The following is a 15,424-nucleotide window of genomic DNA, read 5'->3' as shown; positions in this document are numbered from 1 at the left end:
TATTGAGGCCCTGCTCCAAGATGGCAGTGAGAAAGTTCAGGGCTCCAATCCCACACAGAAGCTTTGAAAAATAGCAAGAAGTGGCAGAAACATCTTTCACAAAGCTCCAGGAAACAGTTAAAGGACTATAGTAATAGGATGAGCATGGAATCAAAAGAAAGGCCACTTAAAAGCGGTAGGATCTTGGGGTGCCCTAGCTGGCTCCTCCCACTTTCCTTTACTGACTCCAAACAGAGCTGCTCCATTCTCCCAGTACAGATCCCTGGTCCCTGTTCCAGAGGAAGCAGAGTAACCTTAGTGCATACCCAGGGTGCATGTAGGAAAAAAAAAAAAAAAAAAAAAAGGTGAAAGACAAGTAGACACTTCTCCAAAGAAGATACACAAATGGCCAAAAAGAGCATGAAAAGATGCCCAACATCACTAGACATTAGGAAAGTGCAAATCAAAATCACAATGAGGTACTGTTTCATACCCACTAAGATGGCTATTATAAAAAAACAAACACAGAAAATTACAAGTGTTGGACGGGATGTGGAGAAATAGCAACACTCCTTCATTGTTGGTGGGAATGTAAAATAATGTAGCCACTATGGAAGACAGTTTGGCAGTTCCCTCAGAGTTAAGAATAGAATTATATGAACTATCCCACTTGAGATATAATCACCCAAAATTGAAAGCAGCCACTCGAATAGATATTTTCATACCAATATTCATAGTGGCATTATTCACAAATGCCAAAATATTGAAGCAACCCAAGTATCCATCAACCAGTGAATGGATAAACAAAATGTGGTACGTATACACAATGGAATATGACTCAGCTATAAAAAGGAATGAAGTTTTGATACAATTATTACAACATGGGTGAACTGTGAATACATGTTAAGTGACACAAAAGATTATGTGATATGAAATAATTAGAATAAGCAAATTCAGAGTCAGAATCTAGGATATAGGTTACCAGATAGGTGGGGTAAGGAATGGAGAGTTACAACTTAAAATGTATAGTTTCTATTTGGGATGATGGAAAAGTTTTTGTGATGAATGGTGGTGATGACAGCAAAATACTGTGAATGTAATGAATAGCTCTGAATTATTTATTTGAATGGGGTGGAAAGAGGAAATTCTAGAATGTTACTAGAATAAAAAATTTAAAAATAAACCCATGAAACTACACAACACAGTGAACTTTAAGTTAATTAATTAATAGTACAATTATAAAAATGTGCTTTCATCAATTACATCAAATGTACCATACTTATGCATGCTGTAAACCAGGGGTGAGGGCGATGATGATGTGTGATTGTTCTGTAAATCCACAACTTCTCTGATAAAAACAAAAATTGTTTTGTACCTGTTTTAGTAAATATTATGCTAGGTGCTGGGGATTCCAGGACTTAGATCACTGTCCCTGTCTTCAGTAACTTCACTGTCTAATGTAGGAAGCAGACCTTTATTCAACACACACTCTGTGTGCCTGGTACCATTCTAGGTGCTGGGATACATCACTAATTCAAACAGAGAAATGCCTGCAACCAAGAAGTTTACCGACTGTGTGGGGTGGGAGGGGGGGATGTGAGTGAACAGTAATACAGAATTAACGTTATAGTATACAAGAATAAGATAACTGCTTGAGAGGGAAATAAAGCTTGGTTGGGGAATGGGCAGTGCAGTGGAAATAGTGGCCAGATTAATTTTTAAAAGATACATTTAATGTAAGCTGATAAGAGGTATAAAAAAGCCAGGACCAAAGGAACATGGCTGCTATAAAGGGGAATAGTTAAAACTTCCCTAAGGGATCTGTGAAGACTTCATAGAGGGAATAGTCAAATTCAAGTTAGGAAATTTGAAAATAAATATGTAAAAATTCCTTGCTTCTATGTTTAATAGTATTTTTTTCACATCATAATTTTAATATCTAATAAAACAAAGTGAATAAATAATGTCTAAGGATATTAAATATGCCAGAAGAGAAACAAAAAGCCAATAACTAATTATGACAGTTTTACAAAGGTCAAGAATACTGCTGTCAATTTAAAAAAATGCTATTCTAGGCAGTGTAATAACATTTGGTTGATCAATAAATGTAAATTTCCCTTATTTTGAACACAACATTGTAATATTTTCCTATGATACAAAATAAAGAAATGTAACTGTAACTCAATTTTACTTTTCATACCAAAATTAATTCCACATGGGTAAAAATTTAAATTTAAAAAGAATAAAGCTTTAAAAGAACTGGAGAAATTAAGAAAGCTTTAAAGAAAATATACATAGAGAAAAACACATTTTGAAATATCTGTCGCGTAAATAATACACCATTTGTCCCAGAAATCTATGCATATATACCCACACTTTTAAATTATTTATTCAACAATAATTTATTCCATAGCAATCATGTGCTATGAGAGGATCTAGGAGAGAACTTGCAGTCCTGTTTACAAGATGGGTCAGATATATAAAATCATCTAATGAGCACGTAGATACAGCTGCAAGAATAGCTTGCAACAGACCAATGTCCCCACCAAGAACAACCAGAAAGACTAAATTCAAATATATATTAATACATATAATCAAATCTGTTTAAAGGCATCAGGCTGCTACAAGGCAATGAGGGTTGGGAGATCAAGATCCCTGACAGGAGGGAATCAGATAAATTTGAACCAAAATTCTGTAAGCAGTTTTTTCCCTCAGGGTAAATGCCCATTTTGGTGGGAGAGAAATCAGAATATGGGCATGCGTTGCTAATAAGCAGGGGAAAGGGAGAGCTTTGCACAGTCATGATGCTGGGAAAAGAAAAAAAAAAGAATTACAGATTGAAAAAGGCAGACAGGATGTGACAAAACAAAATCCCAAGGAGAAGGCAGAAGTGGGAAAGAAAGAATACCTCTCTACGGTTTTGCCCTTGAGGCTTTTGCATAGTCTTAAACTGCACTGAACAAAAGGTAAAGAAACTAAGCATAATGCTGCTAAAAAGAGAGCAAAGTTTCTGTAGTCTTAATTCTGAGATGAAAATAATCAGCACCAAGGACCTCTATGGAGAAAAGACTTTTATAAACCTCTACAGACTCTCATTTGGGACCTCTAAAAGCTTAGGCCCTACGAGGAAAGGAAAAACAGAGAAAGAAAATTATAAGAACTGAAACCCAGCAGCAAATCAGCTCAATGCTTGATTTGATTATGATCTATACCTCATCCCCCATCTGCCTTCCAGAGGATAAGTGAAAACTATCCGAGCCAGATAACATTTCTGTGACCCTCTACTATTTACATACATATTATCTAGAATTTAATTTCAAAAAATTACCAAGCACACCAAGAAACAGGACGAAGAGAGAAAAAAAAGACATTTTTTGGAGTTATCAGAACAGATTTAAAGATAACTGAGATTACTACATTTAAGAGAAGAGATAAGAAGGGGGGGGGTTTCACCAGCTTGAAATCTATATAAAAGGGAATCAAACAGATATTCTAGAAATTAAACTAGAAAATAATTAATATTAGACTTTAATAGTTTTACTTTTGATACAGTTGATTTGTGAATTGGAATATAAGTAAGTAGAAAATATCCAGGTTGAAACATTGAGTACAAAGCATGAAAAGTAGAGAAAAGAATTTAAGGGACATACAGGAAAATTACTTAAAATGACATGACACACTTTCAGTTTAAGCTGTGTTATTTAAATTTTCTACAGAACTTTCTTGTTTTTTTTTAGGAGTTAATATTTAATTCAAACGAAAAACCAAAGACAGTTAGTAAATATCTCACAAACTTTTGGAATGATTTAGCATACCATCTCACAGGACTATGTCCTAAAACCCAATCTATTTCTGTCTGTATTGATGCCGAAGATGAAGGAATCAAGCATGTGTTTATTAAATTTGCAGGTGAGGTTGAATTAGGTGATGTTCCAAACACGTAAATGACTGGGTGGAACTTCAAAATAATTGTAATCAACTACAAAACGTTTCTAAAGAAACAAGACGAAATGAAAAGACAGATAGTAGGAGTGAAAATATAAGATGGTGGCTGACTTATTTGCTCTCCCAATTTCCCCTAAAACACACACATACCCACACACAACAGAGATTACTGCTAATTCCAATCAGACTAACAAACATATACTGAGTACTTGCTATATGGTAAACACTGTGCCAGGTGACTATTCAAAACATGAAGAACAGTCTCTGACTCCAAGAAGCTTATAAGCCTAATTAGGGAGATAGATACACAAACCAAGAATCACAACTGAAGACAGTAATGCGCAGATGTTGACATGTACAAGGGGGCAGGAGCACACAGGACTCGGGGAAGACTTTCCTGATGAGTTCACACTTAAGCTTAGTTTTAAAGGATAGGTGGGGCTTTGCCAAGCATACAAAGGGTGGAAAAAAATTCCAAAAGGCAAAAGTACAAAAGAAAAGGCACAGGTGAATAGAAAAGCAAGCAGCCTGCTTAGAACCACAATTCGGCCTGCAGAGTGTGGGAGGTGAGTAGAGGAATAAGGAGAGCTCAGATCACAAAGGGCCTCAAGCTATGCTAAGGATTTGGATGGACATCACCTAGCAGCACCAATGAGTTTAAGCGCAGGTGGGATGCGGCTAGACACGCACTTTACAAAGATCTGCCTCTGTGTAAAATGGTGCGATAGTCAGTTTTTTGTTGGTCAACTTGGCTAAGCTATGGAGCCCAGCTGTTTGGTCAAACACTAACCTAGGTGTTGCTTTGAAAGAACTTCACAGCAAAAACTGGGGTTTCCCTGAGGAACAAGAAATTCTGCCTCAAGGCAGCAGCACTAATTCCTGCCTGAGTTTCCAGACTGCCAGACTCTGCCATACAGACTTTGGGTTGCCAGCACCCCCAGTCATCAGAGCCAATGTCTAGACAATCAGCAAAACAAAAGATCAAGTCCTAATTTGTTATGTTCTCTGATATATGTGGCATAAATGCTCCATGGCTAATTTCAAGCTGCTAATATGATAGCACTAAATGTGAAGTTGGGAAAAGTACACCACTATACAGTATTTCCATGGTATAGAAACAATAGAAGTAAACAGCCTCAACAGCATAGAAAAGAGTAAAATGTAGTAAAATAATTAGGAAGTGGTAAGTTTTGAGCATTTTGTTTGTTTCTAATAAAATTTAATTAATGGTAAGTTTATGAAATTTAATTTTTAATTATGGTTCTACTTAACAACCAGCTTGCACAATTCCTGAAAATGTAACAATCAAATCTTCTGAGTTAGTACGAGCTGACTCTACTACATGCTACCTAACCTACTTTTAAATGTCAAGAAAACAAGGGGAAAAATCAATATTTGAAAAAATAAGGGTCAAATATTTTCCGAAATTGTAAAATGAAAGCAAGCTACAGATTCAAACATAAACAAGGTACAAAAAAAACAAAAAAAAACAACAACAAAAAAAAATAAAGCTTCCTGCATATAGTTAAATAGCTAGGAACCAAAAGGAAACATTTTTTTTAAAAAAAGAGAGAGACATGTTTATGAAAAGTAGCAATAATAAAACTAAATTGATAATCCAACTGAAACAATGAAAACCAGAATATATTGGAAAGATGTCTTCAAAATAGTAAAATAAAATAAGTGCTAACATAGAATTCCTTATCAACAAGATATATTCACAAGTGAAGGTGCAATCAAAATATTTCCAAAGAAAAATGGAGAAAATTTGTGGCCAATAGTCTTACATTAAAAATACTTAAAAGAATTCTTCAAGATATTTATCCAACCTGAAACATGGAAACTCAGTAAGGAATAAAGAACAAAATATAGAGCAAAGCTATGAGTGCATATAATAATCAATGATGATTGAACAGAATAACAATGTCTTCTTACGGAATCTAAAACTTATTCAGAATTAAAATCAAAGAAAGTAAGCAAAAAAAAAAAATAGGATGGCTAAATGAAGTAAAGTATTCTTCGAGTTTATGAGTGATTTGTTACTTGTCATAGTGTTAATTTCTAATGTAAATTAGACATTAATGTAATTAGACACTAAGACGATGCATGTTTTAAGTAGTAGAATTGCCACGTAAGAGCGTTAAAGATTTTAAATGATACAGCTAATAGGAAGAAGAACAAGAATTATTTTATTTATCATTCTAACACAAGCCAAAAAGGGAGAGACAAAGAGCATAAAACAAGTGGGAAAATATTAAACATATACTACGATGGTAGATAGAAACACAAATCAAAATTGTACAGGTCCTGCGGCCATTGAGCAGTTTTTGATTCTGATTGATTTTTGTCCCTCTGCGCTTGCCCCCGCTCCCCTCCCCCGGGCTCCGGTCCCCGGCCACAGCACTCGCTCTCCTCCCACGAAAAGGTCGCGGCCTGTGGCCCTGCGGGTAGCTGTGCCGAGATGAACCCCAGCGCCCCCAGCTACCCCATGGCCTCGCTCTACGCTATGCGGGAGACCAACACCCCCACGTGACAGAAGCGCTGCTCTACGGGAAGTTCAGCCCGGCTGGGCCCATCCTCTCCATCCGGGTCTGCAGGGACACGATCAGCCACTCTGGGCTACGCCTACGTGAACTTCCAGCAGCTGGCGGATGCGGAGTGTGCTTTGGGTAGCATGAATGTTGATGTTATAAAGGACAAGCCCGTACGCATCATGTGATCTCAGCATGAACCATCGCTTTGCAAAAGCGGAGTGGACAATATATTCATTAAAAATTTGGACAAATCTGTTGATAATAAAGCACTGTATGATACATTTTCTGCTTTTGGTAACATCCTTTCATGTAAAGTGGTTTGTGGTGAAAATAGTTCCAAGGACTACGGTTTTGTACATTTTGAGACACAGGAAGCAGCTGAAAGAGCTACTGAAAAATGAATGGGATGCTTCTAAATGATCGCAAAGTATTTGTCAGGCGATTTAAGTCTCATAAAGAAGGAGAAGCCGAACTTGGAGCTAGGGCAAAAGAGTTCACCAGTGTTTACATCAAGAATTTTGCAGAAGACATGGATGATGAGTGCCTTAAGCATCTCTTTGGCAAGTCTGGACCTGCTTTAAGTGTGAAAGTCATGACTGATGAAAGTGGAAAATCCAAAGGCTTTGGATTTGTGAGCTTCATAAGGCATGAAGATGCACAGAAAGCTGTGGATGAGATGAATGGAAAGGAGCTCAACGGAAAACAAATTCACATCGGTCGAGCTCAGAAAAAAGTGGGACAGACCGAACTTAAGCACAAATTTGAACAGATGAAGCAAGATAGGATCACCAGATACCAGGGTGTTAACCTTTATGTGAAAACTCTTGATGATGGTATTGATGATGAACGTCTCCAGAAAGAGTTTTCTCCATTTGGTATAATCATTAGTGCAAAGGTTATGATGGAGGGTGGTCGCAGCAAAGGGTTTGGTTTTGTATGTTTCTCCTCCCCAGAGGAAGCTACTAAAGCAGTTACCGAAATGAATGGTAGAATTGTGGCCACCAAGCCATTGTATGTAGCTTTAGCTCAGGGCAAAGAAGAGCGCCATGCTCACCTCAATAACCAGTATATGCAGAGAATGGCAAGTTTAAGAGCTGTGCCCAACCCTGTAATCAATCCCTACCAGCGAGCACCTCCTTCAGGTTACTTCATGCCAGCTATCCCACAGACTCAGAACTGTGCTGCATACTATCCTCCTAGCCAAATTGTTCAGCTAAGACCAAGTCCTCGCTGGACTGCTCAGGGTGCCAGACCTCATCCATTCCAAAATATGCCTGGTGCTCTCGCCCAGCTGCTCCTAGACCACCATTTAGTACTATGCAACCAGCTTCTTCACAGGTTCCACAAGTCATGTCAACACAACGTGTTGCTAATACATCAACACAGACTATGGGTCCATGTCCTGCAGCTGCTGCTGCTGCTGCAGCTACTCCTGCTGTCCGCATCGTTCCACAGCATAAATATGCTACAGGAGTTCGCAATCCACAACATCTTAATGCACAGTCACAAGTTACCATGCAGCAGCCTGTTGTTCATGTACAAGGTCTGGAACCTTTGCTTGCCTCCACGTTGGCATCTGCCCCTCCTCAAGAGCAAAAGCAGATGTTGGGTAAACAGCTCTTTCCTCTTATTCAAGCCATGCACCCTACACTTGCTGGTAAAATCACTGGTATGTTGTTGAAGATTGATAATTCAGAACTTTCTTCATATGCTTGAGTCTCCAGAGTCTCTCTGTTATAAGGCTGATGAGCTGTAGCTGTACTACAAGCCTACCAAGCTAAAGAGGCTGCCCAGAAAACAAACAGTGCCACTGGTGTTCCAGCTGTTTAAAATTGATCAGGGTCCATGAAAAGAAACTTGTGCTTCACTGAAGAAAAATATCTAAACATTGAAAAACTTAAATATTGCAGGAAAAAAAATTGCAAAATATAAAATAAATAAAAAAGGAAAGGAAACTTTGAACCTTATGTACCAAGCAAATGCCAGGGCTAGCAAACATAATGCTAGTCCTAGATTACTTATTGATTTAAAAACAATAACAACAAAAAAAAAAACACAAGAAAAATAATAAAATATAAAAACAAATTAATGTTTTATAGACCCTGGGAAAAAGAATTTTCAGCAAAGTACAAAAATTTAAAGCATTCCTTTCTTTAATTTTGTAATTCTTTACTGTGGAATAGCTCAGAACGTCACTTCTGTTTTAGATAACAGAATTGATAACTGAGCAAGGAAATGTAATTTGGATTATAAAATTCTTGCTTTCATAAAAGTTCCTTAAACAGTGAAAAAAAAAATTGTATAGGACTGTTCCTAGCAGCAATGTTTATAATAAACATAAACTGGACACAACCAAAACACCCATTAACAGTAGAATAAGTATTTTGTAGTATATTTGTATAATGGAATACTATACTACCCTGAGGTAGTATAGTATTGTGTAGGACCATTCCTACACAAAACCCAGCTAAATTTCACAAACCAAGTGCTGAGCAAATGAAGCCAGAAATAAAACAGTACATACTGTTTGATTCATTTATTTAAAGTTGAAAATCAGACAGAACCAATCTATGGTGCAAGAAGTCAGAAGAGTGGCTACATTAGGGGGTAGGGATTGGAAAAGAAATGAGAGGGTGTTCTCTAGTGCTGCATTTACTTTGTGAAAATTCATTGAAATGGCCACTTATAATTTATGTTTTTCTGTATGTATATTATACTTCAGTAAAAATTTATTATAATGGGAGGCTAAAGAAAGAAAAATAATTCTAAAAATGATTATAACTGGCATTCAGTAGAGTGGCAGAGGATGAAGATGCAGCAGAAAGAAGGGATAATACTGTATGCGGATGAAGTTATAGGAACGCTAAGGCCAGTGGCAAGATATATGGAAGAGATTAGCAGGGTGGCATGGATACTACTTTAGATAAAGTGGCCAGGAAGTCCACTCTGAGAAGGTGGCAATAAGTGTTTTGAGTGAAAGGAGAAGTAGAGGCATAACTCCAGGAAAATCTGAATAAGGGTGGACGGAATCTATGGGACTGAAAAGAAGCAGCCAAAGCCGTAAGAGGAATGTCCAAAGAGTAAGATGTCACTGGAGTCAGGAGGAGAGCATGTAAAGAAAGAGAAAGGTGGTCAAGAGGATCAGTATTGTAAAAGTCAAAGGCTGTAAGAACAGTGTGAACTCCAAAACTAATTCTGAGTTTTCAGCTTCTTAAATTCCCACCCCCAACCAACACCATCACCCTCATTCCCCACATAGGATTTTCTCCTTTACTAGTTTAATTGTAACTAGAAAATTGAGAGAGACCTGCTCCAAGATGATCATTGCTTAGGGGAAAGTAACACTGCAAAGGCCTTTGTCCAAAGCAGTACCGACCTTGACTCAGGGTGGTTGGATTTGATGTAGATTCAGGAAAAGGGGTAAGTCCTAGAGCTCTCAATCAACCCTGAAATATCCAACACTGTTTTGAAACAGAGCAATTCTAAGACTGCCCTGGAGTCTAGTTTACCCTAAGGCCAGTATTTTGCACTGTTTTGAGTTCTTGAGAATCTTATGAAATCTACTCCCCCAAATGTACAGATGTTCATGTGTACTCCCTCTTCCCACAAAGCCACATGCATGAGCATGTACACAGTCATGAATACACATGCAATTTTGCACACTTCTTCACCTGATGCTTAGGCAAAGAATACTGCTGTATGGAAGAACTACAATGTTGTTTTTTTTTTCCAATGTGTTTCTACAATTAAGCAGAGGTAAAGCGAAAAAGTTCTTTGCCTTGTATGCCTGCCATTGACCAGACCTGACCAAGCCCTAAATCAAATCTGTTTTCCAGGCTCAGAATAGAATTTTCAGGAATGTGGAATAAAACATTGCCCATCCAGGCATCAGCCTCCATAAGCTATCTTTAATATTAATAATAATTGCAATACAAGTAGCAGTTACTAAATTAACTGGCTATATGTATGCCAGGCACTTTGTTAAGTACAAACTAGTATATGATTGAACGCATTGGATGGCCAAAGAAGACTTCATAGAAGAAGTTGAGAAGCTGTGCTTGTAATTTTCTTATGGGTAAGAATCATGTCTTCTACAGCTCAACTCTAATTGTGTATTGCTATGAAGAGAGCAAGTAGATATAAAAAGCTGTATGAATTGACATTATTTATCACACAGTCCAAGTTATTATCAGCTATGTCTATGCTTCATCTTTAAAATTCTATGATTATTCTGCACTCTGTGGGTACAAAAAGGCAGAGCATGGTTTCAAGAACTGTAAATACCTTTTTGTACCGACTGATTTCTTGCTGTTGAAAATTGCTTCACGAGGATCATAACTTTCAACCTCTTCCTTATACATCAAGCTTGGGCCTTACTGACAATATGCGTGATACAGCTCCTCACCCTTAACACGTCTATTCGTATCTCCACATGTGTGATGCTCCCTCCTGCTGGCCTGTTGCTCTTCATTTTTATGTCTTTGCCCCTGCTTTGTCTGCTAGCTGAGGCCCTTATCTCCCTAAGATTCTCTTCTACTTTGTTTCAAGACTAAATGTAGCCTCCACTGGAAGCCCTCCCCATCGTTTACCACTGGGTGAGATGAGACTCCTGTGTGCCTACTCCTACCAAGAACTTGTTAAATTATATTGTAATTATCACTAATTATATGGTCTTCATAACTAAACCATGAACTCTCTGAAGGTTGAAATTGTGCCTCATAACTATATATCCACAGCTTCTATCACAATGCCTGGCATCCTAAAAGATCCTCAAAAAATATGAATATATGCATTGCAACAATAAATGAATCACTAAATAAATGGACTATTAGATTATACAAGGAAACTAAAATAATTTACATTTCATTTGTGACTTCTACATTTTACTCAAGTATTTCATTAACGACTTCTGCATTTTATCAGCTCTATCCCCAAGTCCTCTGCCTTCCTTACATCTCACCTGTTGACCTGAAAAGCCTTCAAACTGATCATCCTTCCTTCAGCCTCCATCTTTCCAACACATTCTCTGGGATCTTCCCAAGGGGTCTTATTAAAATAATAATCCCATGCTTTATTGGCTTCCCATCAGCTTCAAGATGACATTCAAATCCTCATCATGGCAAAACAAATGTTTGAAGTCACCTAGTGTACATATACATAAATGTAGATAGATAGATAGATAGATAGATAGATAGATAACCAAACAATTGACATAATTTAATCCTTACAGCAACTCTCTGGGCTAGAATGCTGTCCTTATTTTATAAAACACCCTTGTCTCACAACCCCTGTCTTTGTCTCCTGCCTTCTTTCTCAGCATTTACTCAAGGGGCTGTATGTACCCTAGTCTCATTTGAAATGCCTGGACAGTCTCTGAACACACAACACTCTCCTCTGACACCGTGCCCTGTACATGTCTCATGCTCTCTTCCAAGCACATCCTTCTCTTCCTCATTCATTGGCTAATTCTGATTTTTCTTTAAGGTCTAGCTCAGCACAATTGTGTCCTTCTAAGCCTTACCTCAGTGCCTCCAGTCTGACAAATGCAACTTACTCAGTGATTCCACATATCGTAAGCACTGGCTCTTGTGATCCCTCTACAAGATCTACAACAGTGGCCCCTAATAATCCTACTCTTTTCCCCTTGAGAAACAGCCTCCCTGAAGCTGGGCTGACCTGGGACTCACTTTAATCAGTACATTGTAGAGGAAGTGACTCTGCAAATTCTGAACCTAATCCTTAAGAAGATCCGTCACTTTCTACTTTTGTTCTTTGGAGACCCCTGAGCCACCACGTAAAAACTCTACATAGAGAGAGAGAGAAGCCATGTGGAAAACCCATGGGCAGAGACCATACGGAGAGGTCATGAGGAGAGGAAGGGGCCCTGACTACATGGAGAGAAAGAGACAGGCTCAGCCATCCCAGTGTCCCAGTGAACCAGCTGAGATGAGCCTTCCAGCCTTCCCTCAAGGCATCAGCCACATGGATGGCCCAGTCCACTTAAGCTCTCAGAGGACTGAACCCCAGCCTATATCATCAGAAGCAGAAACACCACCAGCTAAGCTCTGTCAATCCACAGAATCATAAGCAGTAATAAAATGATATTGTCTAAACCACTTTGCTTTGGGCTGGAACTTTAATGCAGCAAGAGAGAACCCGAATATTTTGACCCCCAGTGTCTGAGCAGCTTGGGAACAGATTCTGCACCATATCTAACCCTGTACTTATCAACCCCTAGAACAGTACTTTGTACACAGTGAGTACAATAAATGTTTACTGGATTGAATTAATACGTTCAATTCTCCTAAATTTGAAAATCCAGAAAAACTGCTTTTTAAACTTTCAATTTGAACCAATTTTTAGTGATACTGCTTTATATAGCGGAGAACATAAATAATTTCTGTATCAATTGTCTTTACCTATTTACATGTCCCCACCATATAGCCTAACTTCCTCTCTCTACTTTGTTTTTCCATTGCATTTAATTCCAACCAAAATATTCTGTAGGCCACCAATTTATAGAGTTTATTGCCTGTCATCCCCACACTACCCTCCCCATTAAAATATATTTTCCAGGAGGAAAAGGGAAGGGTTTTTTGTTTTGTTTTTTTTTTGCGTGTGTGTATGTTTGGTTCATTGATTTATCCCAAGTACCTAGAACAATGCCTGATAACAGCAGATACTCAATATTTGTTGGTTAAATTAAATCACTATTTTAGGAGGAAATGGACAAATCTATAAGATAACTCCATAAAGAATACCAGGACTTAGAGAAGGCAAATATTGCTGTCTAAGGAGAAGGACTACGTGATCTAAGGCAAGAAACCTTACTTCTCTGCGTTTCTAGGTCTACCTACCGCAGAAGTACTCTCTGGGTGCTGATAAGATGATGCATATGAAACGCCCTAACCTGACCTCCCCAAAGAAAAGGTGCTATGTAAATGCAGAATGTCATCACTCCTGCCCTGCTGAGTAACACAGTCCAAGTCACAAAGGTGTCTCTCAGGCATTCCCAGAATATTTTCAGATTCTTCAGAAAATACAGCTTCCAGTTAAGTTAGAGGAGTTTATGAGGCTGGCACATCCTAAGAGGCTTCAATTTCAGGGAGAAAAAAACCCTCAAGTATTTTACAAAACAAAAACAACCTTATAATATGTAGCAGTCACTTACAAGTCATAAGATTTTTTGCTTGAGCACAAACTATAAAGTAGAAGAACAAATGTCATAAGATATATAATATCAGAGAGAACAATTAAGAATTAGGGTTATATAAAATGTATTTAGCTTGGTCACTAGTTCATAATAGATATTTGAAAAATGTTCACTGATTAGTATTGAATGAATAAATTTATCTCAATGAGGCTCATCCACATATGGTGAGTAAAAAAAAGTGCAATGAGCTGTCATTGTCAATATTCTAATCCTACAGACATAGCTGTAGCACTAATAGTATCTTCCGAGTTTCAGTACTATGGTTCTAAGTGCAGACAGCTCAGGAGCTCTTTGGGAGAAAATCACATGCACAAAACGACCTTATGGGATGGTAGCCAGAGCATGAAGCTGTTCTCAAGTAGGTCAACCAGTGGTCTGGCTAAACATACTCTTTCAAGGCACACTCCAGCCCTGCTGGATTCAGACTACTGTTTTGATTATAAATCTCGCTTGGGGAGGTTGAGTTTGTTATTTTCATCAGCTGCACATTAATATAGTTAATAACTCATAAGAGCTGTGCATTGGGGTAAAGCAATCATTTCGTAAATACCTATTTCTCATGGCAATTAAAAAGACTGAATATTCAGTAAGCAGTTAACATGTTTCATCATAGTTTCTATAACTCTTCTAGATAAGTTTTCAGGAGGTATGTTTTTCTTTACTTACTAAATGGACTAATTGTTATTATTTAGAATGATATGATTAAAAAAAAAAAAAAAAAAAGACTTAAGTCTACCAAGATAGGAAAAAGAATAAAGAAGGGGAATTGAAAAAAGTGAGGTAAGGAAAAGACTGTGTGGAGGTAAAAAAAAAAAAAAAAAATGGACAAAGAAATAAAATAAAAAGATGAAATAAATAACATATCAAGGCTTGGGATATTAATAGTTAACAGGAAGATTCAGTTGAAAAAATGAAAGAAGAAAGAGGATTGTAGAAGTAGGGTAAAAGAATGAGAATGAAAAATCTTCGTTAAATACTTTTACAGCACTACAGAAATTTAGCACTGGATGATGAACCTTAGATCTCAGTTAAATACATGAGCTTCACATGAAGATAAAGGAGGAGGCGAGGCAAAACTCCAAGTATAAATCCTCACTGAAAGAAGCCTACTATCATTCCTCTGCTATTGTATCATAAATTAAAACATGACCATTTCTTCCTAAATGGGTAACAGGCAACATTGGAAACAACTATTTCCACCTTCTCATTTCCAATTTGAAGGGTTCAAACTTTCCAAGAGACTGATTTAATCTGTTTTGTATGCAGATGTGTCAAAGGAGAGATTAGAATTTTTTTAAAATAGCAATAAACTTTACATTCAAATATCCAACACAGTTTTATATTTCAAAATTAAAATAGGTAGGTGGATAGAAAACATGGAAATACTATGTTGTCGTAGAAGAAAGTCATTTGCACCTTGCTACTAGCAAGCAGAAAGTCATAAGTGAATATCCATTTAAGAAATTAACTATACCCAGAATGGGAAGTTTTGAACATTTGAAGTAAATGCAAATCAAGAATCCAAAAGATTACTAATTTATAGAACTGATTAGACATCTTTAAATTTGTAATGCAAAATGCCATTCATCTTTCAATCAAATTTATTTAATAGAATAACAAAGAGAAGTTATTTTTTGATGCTATATTGCCTTCTCCATTAGTACCGAATCCTGCTTCTGCATGGATGGTGGAAAGTCATTTACCTTTGACTGGGTGTAGAGCTGGGTGAAGACAAACGATGAACAACTGAACA

At 37.4% G+C, this 15,424-nt stretch overlaps 1 protein-coding gene and 1 pseudogene across 8 annotated transcripts in view; one reads left to right on the top strand and one right to left on the bottom strand.

The window, feature by feature from the left end:
* NOL4 (nucleolar protein 4) overlaps positions 1-15,424 on the bottom strand; it is a 422,358-nt gene that overhangs the window by 189,065 nt on the left and 217,869 nt on the right. The window lies entirely within an intron of this gene.
* Positions 6,386-8,288, top strand: LOC119511739 (annotated as a pseudogene).

The sequence above is a fragment of the Choloepus didactylus genome, chromosome 16 (assembly GCF_015220235.1).
Source record: "Choloepus didactylus isolate mChoDid1 chromosome 16, mChoDid1.pri, whole genome shotgun sequence".
In the NCBI taxonomy this organism is placed as follows: domain Eukaryota; kingdom Metazoa; phylum Chordata; class Mammalia; order Pilosa; family Megalonychidae; genus Choloepus; species Choloepus didactylus.
Note: the sequence above shows the minus strand (reverse complement) of the source record. Positions and strands in the feature narration are given on the sequence as shown.